Genomic DNA, 7,499 nt, shown 5'->3' with positions numbered 1-7,499 from the left:
AGAGGGTGGTGATGAGCTGCTCCCTTGAATCACTGCAGTCCATGTGGTGTAGGTACACCCACAGTGCTGTTAGGAAGGGAGTTCCAGGATTTTGACCCAGCGACATTAAAGGAATGGCAATATATTTCCAAGTCAGGATGGTGAGTGACTTGGAGGGAACTTCCAGGTGGTGCTGTTCCCATCTATCTTCTGCCCTCTTGTAGCAGTGCATCTTGTAGATGGTGCACACTGCTGCTACTGTGCGTCAGTGGTGGAGGGAGTGAATGTTTGTGGCTGTGGTGCCAGTCAAGCGGGCTGCTTTGCCCTGGATGGTGTCGAGCTTCTTGAGTGTTGTGGGATCTGCACTTCTCCAGGCAAGTGGGGAGTATTCCATCACACTCCTGACTTGTGCCTTGTAGATGGTGGACAGGCTTTGGGGAGTCAGGAGGTGGGTTACTCGTTGCAGGATGCCCAGCCTCTGACCTGCTCTTGTAGCCACAGTATTTATATGGCTAGTCCAGTTCAGTTTCTGGTCTATGGTAACCCTCAGGATGTTGATAGTGGGGGATTCATGTTGGTAATACCATTGAATATCAAGGGGCGATGATTAGATTCTCTCTTGTTGGAGATGGTCATTGTCTGACACTTGTGTGACGTGAATGTTACTTGCCACTTGTCAGCCCAAGCCTGGATATTGTCAAGGTCTTGATGCATTTGGACACGGGACTGCTTCAGTATCTGAGGAGTCACGAATGGTGCTGAACATTGTGCAATCATCAGCGAACATTCTCACTTATGACCTTATGATGGAAGGAAGGTAATTGATGAAGCAGCTGAAGATGGTTGGGCCGAGGACACTACCCTGAGGAACTCCTGCGGTGATGTCCTGGAGCTGAGATGACTGACCTCCAACAACCACAACCATCTTCCTTTGTGCTAGGTATGACTCCAATCAGCAGAGTGTTTTCCCCGATTCTCATTGATGCCACACTCGGTCAAATGCTGCCTTGATGTCAAGGGCAGTCACTCTCACCTTACCTTGGGGATTCAGCTCTTTTGTCCATGTTTGAACCAAGGCTGTAATGAAGTCAGGAGCTGAGTGGCCCTGGCGGAAACCAAACTGGGCATCAGTGAGCACGTTATTGCCAAGCAAGTGCCACTTGATAGCATTATTGATGACCCCTTCCATTACTTTACTGACCTACTGATCGAGTGTAGACTGATGGGACGGTAATTGGCCGGGTTGGATTTGTCCTTCTTTTTATGTACAGGACACACCTGGGCAATTTTGACACATAGCTGGGTTGATGCCAGGGATGTAGCTGTACTGGAACAGCTTGGCAAGGGGTGCGGCAAGTTCTGGAGCACAAGTTTTCAGTATTATTGCTGGAATATTGTCAGGGTCCATAGCCTTTGCAGTATCCAGTGCCTTCAGCCATTTCTTGATATCACATGGGGTGAATTGAATTGGCTGAAGACTGGCAACTGTGATAAGACCATAAGACCAAAAGACATAGGAGCAGAAATTAGGCCATTCGGCCCATCGAGTCTGCTCCGCCATTCAATCATGGTTGATAAGTTTCTCAACCCCATTCTCCCGCCTTCTCCCCGTAACCTTTGATCCCCTTACCAATCAAGAACCTATCTATCTTGGTCTTAAATACACTCAGTGACCTGGCCTCCACAGCCTTCTGTGGCAATGAATTCCATAGATTCACCACTCTCTGGCTAAAGAAGTTTCTCCTCATCTCTGTTCTAAAAAGTCTTCGCTTTACTCTGAGGCTGTGCCCTCGGGTCCTAGTCTCTCCTACTAATGGAAACATCTTCCCCACGTCCACTCTATCCAGGCCTTTCAGTATTCTGTAAGTTTCAATTAGATCCCCCCTCATCCTTCTAAACTCCATCGAGTATAGACCCAGAGTCCTCAAACGTTCCTCATATGTTAAGCCTTTCATTCCTGGGATCGTTCTCGTGAACCTCCTCTGGACCCTCTCCAGGGCCAGAACATCCTTCCTGAGATACGGGGCCCAAAATTGCTCACAATATTCTAAATGTGGTCTGACCAGAGCCTTATAAAGCCTCAGCAGCACATCCCTGCTTTTATATTCTAGTCCTCTCGAAATAAATGCCAACATTGCATTTGCCTTCCTAACTACCGACTCAACCTGCAAGTTAACCTTAAGAGAATCCTGGACTAGGACTCCCAAGTCCCTTTGCACTCCAGATTTCTGAATTCTCTCCCCATTTAGAAAATAGTCTATGCCTCTATTCTTCCTACCAAAGTGCATGACCTCACACTTCCCCACGTTGTATTCCATCTGCCACTTCTTTGCCCATTCTCCTAACCTGTCCAAATCCTTCTGCAGCCTCCCCACCTCCTCAATACTACCTGTCCCTCCACCTATCTTTGTATCATCTGCAAACTTAGCCAGGATGCCCTCAGTTCCTTCATCTAGATCATTAATGTATAAAGTGAAAAGTTGTGGTCCCAACACTGACCCCTGCTGAACTCCACTAGTCACCGGCTGCCATCCTGAGAAGGACCCCTTTATCCCCGCTCTGCCTCCTGCCAGACAGCCAATCTTCTATCCATGCTAGTACCTTGCCTCTAACACCATGGGCTTTTATCTTACTGAGCAGCCTCCTGTACGGCACTTTGTCAAAGGCCTTCTGGAAGTCCAAGTAGATAACATCCATTGGCTCTCCTTTGTCTAACCTACTCGTTACCTCCTCAAAGAATTCTAACAGATTTGTCAGACATGACCTCCCTTTGATGAAACCATGCTGACTTTGCCCTATTTTACCATGCACTTCCAAGTATTCTGAAATCTCATCCTTAATAATGGACTCTAAAATCTTACCAACGACCGAGGTCAGGCCAATCGGCCTGTAATTTCCCGTCTTTTGCCTCACTCCCTTTTTAAACAGGGGGGTTACATTAGCAATTTTCCAGTCCTCTGGGACCCTCCCTGACTCCAGTGATTCCTGAAAGATCGCCACTAACGCCTCCACTATCTCTTCAGCTATCTCCTTCAGAACTCTGGGGTGTAATCCATCTGGTTCAGGTGATTTATCCGCCTTCAGACCTTTCAGTTTTCCTAGCACCTTCTCCTTGGTAATGGCCACCATACTCACCTCTGCCCCCCGACTCTCTTGAACTTTGGGGATGTTACTCGTGTCTTCCACCGTGAAGACTGATGGAAAGTACCTATTCAGTTCCTCCGCCATTTCTTTGTTCCCCACTACTACTTCTCCAGCATCATTTTCCAGCGGCCCAATGTCCACTTTTGCCTCCCTCTTACCCTTTATATATCTAAAAAAAATTCTTGCAATCTTCTTTTATATTACTGGCTAGTTTACCCTCATATTTAATCTTCTCCCTCCTTATTTCTTTTTTAGTTGTCCTCTATTGGTCTTTGTAGGCTTCCCAATCCCCTGGTTTCCCACTGCTCTTCGCCGCATTGTATGCTTTCTCTTTAGCTTTCATGCTGTCCCTGACTTCCGTTGTCAGCCACAGTTGCCTCGTCCTCCCTTTAGTATGCTTCTTCTTCCTAGGGATGAATTTTTGCTGTGTCTCCCAAATTATTCCCAGAAACTCCTGCCATTGCTGTTCCACTGTATTTTCTGCTAGGCTCATTTCCCAGTCAATTCTGGCCAGCTTCTCCCTCATGCCTCTGTAGTTGCCTTTATTCAACTGTAATACCGTTACATCTGATTCCAGCTTTTTCCTCTCAAATTGCAGGGTAAATTCTATCATATTATGGTCACTTCCTCCTAAGGGTTCCTTCACCTTAAGCTCCCTTATCAAATCTGCCTCATTACACATCACTAAATCCAGAATTGCCTGTTCCCTAGTGGGCTCCACCACAAGCTGCTCCAAAAAGCCATCTCTTAGACGTTCCACAAATTCCTTTTCTTGGGATCCACTACCAACCTGATTTTCTCAGTCTACCTGCATATTGAAATCCCCCATGATCACTGTAACCTTGCCTTTCTAACACGCCTTTTCTATCTCCTGGTGTATCTTGTGCCCCACATCCTGACTACTGTTCGGAGGCCTGTACATAACTCCCATTATGGTTTTTTAACCTTTGTGGTTCCTCAACTCTACCCACACAGATTCTACATCATCTGACCCCACGTCATTTCTTGCTATCGATTTAATTTAATTTCTCACTAACAAAGCAACCCCACCCCCTCTGCCAACCTGCCTATCTTTTCGATAGGATGTATATCCTTGGATATTTAGCTCCCAGCCCTGATCTCCTTGCAGCCATGTCTCCGTGATGCCCACCACATCATACCTGCCAATTTCAATCTGCACCACAAGCTCATTTACCTTATTTCGTATACTGCATGCATTCAGATACAACACCTTCAGTCCTGTATTTCCCGTCCCCTTTCTCATTGTCGTCCCTTTATCTGATGTGCTTGAAGTTAGATTCCTAGCCCTTTCCAAACATGCTGTCCTATTTTGTATTCTGGAGACTTTAATAGCCTCTCCTGGGCTCTCCTTTCTTTTCAGTTTTTTCATAATTTTCCATGAAGTTGAATCCATTCCCCCACACGCTAACCTGCTGCTTTGTTTCCCATTAGTCATACTTCTTGGAGTTTTACCCTTCCCTTCCCCCCCACTTTCTAGTTTAAAGTCCTGTTGACCACCAACTACCTACACCACATGGACTGCAGCGGTTCAAGAAGGCAGCTCACCACCACCTTCTCAAGGGCACCTAGGCATGGGCAATAAATGCTGGCCCAGCCAGCGAAGCCCACATCCCCGTAAGAATAAAAACAAGGAACCAATGTCGGTGACAGGTGAATGTGACTCCTTGCGAATCAGGACAGTGTGCACAGCTGGGTGTGTCAAAGATGCTGGGGATCTCTGGAGGGGGCTGAGATGGATCATCCACTCGGCACTTCTGGCTGAAGATTGTAGCAAATGCTTCAGCCTTATCTTTTGCACTGATGTGCTGGGTTCCTCCATCATTGAGGATGGAGATATTTGTGGAGCCTCCTCCTCCAATGAGCTGTTTAATTGTCCATCACCATTCACAACTAGATGTGGCAGGGCTGCAGAGCTTAGATCTGATCCGTTGGTTATGGGATCGCTCAGCTCTGTCTATCACTTGCTGCTTATGCTGTTTGGCACGGAAGTAGTCCTGTGTTATAGCTTCACCAGGTTGACACCTCATTTTTAAGTATGCCTGGATCTAAGCTCTGAGTATTCTCACTAAACCTCTCCACCTTTCTCCCTCTTTCTGCTCCTTAAAACCTACCTCTTTGACCTAGCTTTTGGTCATCTGTCCCAATATCTCCTTATGTGGCTTAATGTCAATATTTATTTTATAAATATTCCCTGTGAAGCGCTTAGGGGTGATTCCCAATGTTAAGCCAAAGACACCGGACCAAAGTGCATCTCCAACACTTGAGAAACTCAACACCATCCAGGACAAAGCAGCCCGCTTGATTGCCACCCCATCCAACACCATAAACATTCACTTCTTCCACCACCAACGCACAATGGCAGCACCACAAGACGCACTGCAGCAACTCACTAAGGCTCCTTCAACAACACCTTCCAAACCCACGACCTCTACCATCTAGAAGGACAAGGGCCGCTGACACATGGGAACACTGCCACCTGCAAGTTCCCTTCCAAGCCACTCACCATCCTGACTTGGAAATATATCACCGTTCCTTCACTGTTGCTGGGTCAAAATCCTGGAACTCCCTCCCTAACAGCACTGTGGGTGTACCTACACCACATGGACTGCAGCAGTTCAAGAAGGCAGCTCACCACCACCTTCTCAAGGGCACCTAGGCATGGGCAATAAATGCTGGCCCAGCCAGTGAAGCCCACATCCCTGTAAAAATAAAAACAAGGAACCAATGTCGGTCAGTGGGTGATAGGTGAATGCGACTCCTTGCGAATCAGGATAGTGTGCATGGCTGGGTGTGTCAATGGGTATTTGTGTGGGTGGGGTGTGTGGGTGGAGTGTGAATGTTTGTGTGGATGGGTGTTTGTGTGAATGTGAATGTGTGGGTGTTGGTGGGTGTGTGTTTGTGTGGGCGTGACTGTGTGGGTGATGGTGGGTTTGTGTGGACATTTGAAGGGGTGTGTGTGAGTGTTTGTCTGGGTATGTGTGGCTGGATGGGTGTGTGTTTGTGTGGCTGGGTGGTTGTGAGGGTGTGGGTGTGTGTGGCTGGGTGGTTGTGAGGGTGTGGGTGTGTGTGGCTGGGTGGTTGTGAGGGTGTGGGTGTGTGTGGCTGGGTGGTTGTGTGGGTGTGGGTGTGTGTGGCTGGGTGGTTGTGAGGGTGTGGGTGGCTGGGTGGTTGTGAGGGTGTGTGTGGCTGGGTGGTTGTGAGGGTGTGGGTGGCTGGGTGGTTGTGAGGGTGTGTGGGGTTGTGTGTTTGTGTGGGTGTGTGTGGCTGGGTGGCTGTGAGGGTGTGTGTGTCTGGGTGGTTGTGAGGGTGTGTGTGGCTGGGTGGTTGTGAGGATGTGTGTGACTGGGTGGTTGTGAGGGTGTGTGTGGCTGGGTGGTTGTGTGGGTGTGTGTGGCTGGGTTGTTGTGAGGGTGTGTGTGGCTGGGTGGTTGTGAGGGTGTGGGTGGCTGGGTGGTTGTGTGTGTCTGGGTGGTTGTGAGGGTGTGTGTGGTTGTGTGTTTGTGTGGGTGTGTGTGGCTGGGTGGTTGTGTGGGTGTGTGTGGCTGGGTGGTTGTGAGGGTGTGTGTGGTTGTGAGGGTGTGTGTGGTTGTGAGGGTGTGTGTGGCTGGGTGGTTGTGAGGGTGTGTGTGGCTGGGTGGTTGTGTGTTTGTGTGTCTGGGTGGTTGTGAGGGTGTGTGTGGCTGGGTGGTTGTGAGGGTGTGTGTGGTTGTGAGGGTGTGTGTGGCTGGGTGGTTGTGAGGGTGTGTGTGGCTGGGTGGTTGTGTGTCTGGGTGGTTGTGAGGGTGTGTGTGGCTGGGTGGCTGTGAGGGTGTGTGTGGCTGGGTGGTTGTGTGGGTGTGTGTGGTTGGGTGGTTGTGAGGGTGTGTGTGGCTGGGTGGCTGTGAGGGTGTGTGTGGCTGGGTGGCTGTGAGGGTGTGTGTGGCTGGGTGGTTGTGAGGGTGTGTGTGGCTGGGTGGTTGTGAGGGTGTGTGTGGCTGGGTGGCTGTGAGGGTGTGTGTGGCTGGGTGGCTGTGAGGGTGTGTGTGGCTGGGTGGCTGTGAGGGTGTGTGTGGCTGGGTGGTTGTGAGGGTGTGTGTGGCTGGGTGGCTGTGAGGGTGTGTGTGGCTGGGTGGTTGTGAGGGTGTGTGTGTCTGGGTGGTTGTGAGGGTGTGTGTGGCTGGGTGGCTGTGAGGGTGTGTGTGGCTGGGTGGCTGTGAGGGTGTGTGTGGCTGGGTGGTTGTGAGGGTGTGTGTGGCTGGGTGGCTGTGAAGGTGTGTGTGGCTGGGTGGCTGTGAGGGTGTGTGTGGCTGGGTGGCTGTGAGGGTGTGTGTGGCTGGGTGGCTGTGAGGGTGTGTGTGGCTGGGTGGCTGTGAGGG

The sequence above is a fragment of the Cetorhinus maximus genome, chromosome 30 (genome assembly GCF_964194155.1).
Source record: "Cetorhinus maximus chromosome 30, sCetMax3.hap1.1, whole genome shotgun sequence".
NCBI lineage: Eukaryota > Metazoa > Chordata > Chondrichthyes > Lamniformes > Cetorhinidae > Cetorhinus > Cetorhinus maximus.
This window is presented reverse-complemented; position numbering follows the sequence as displayed.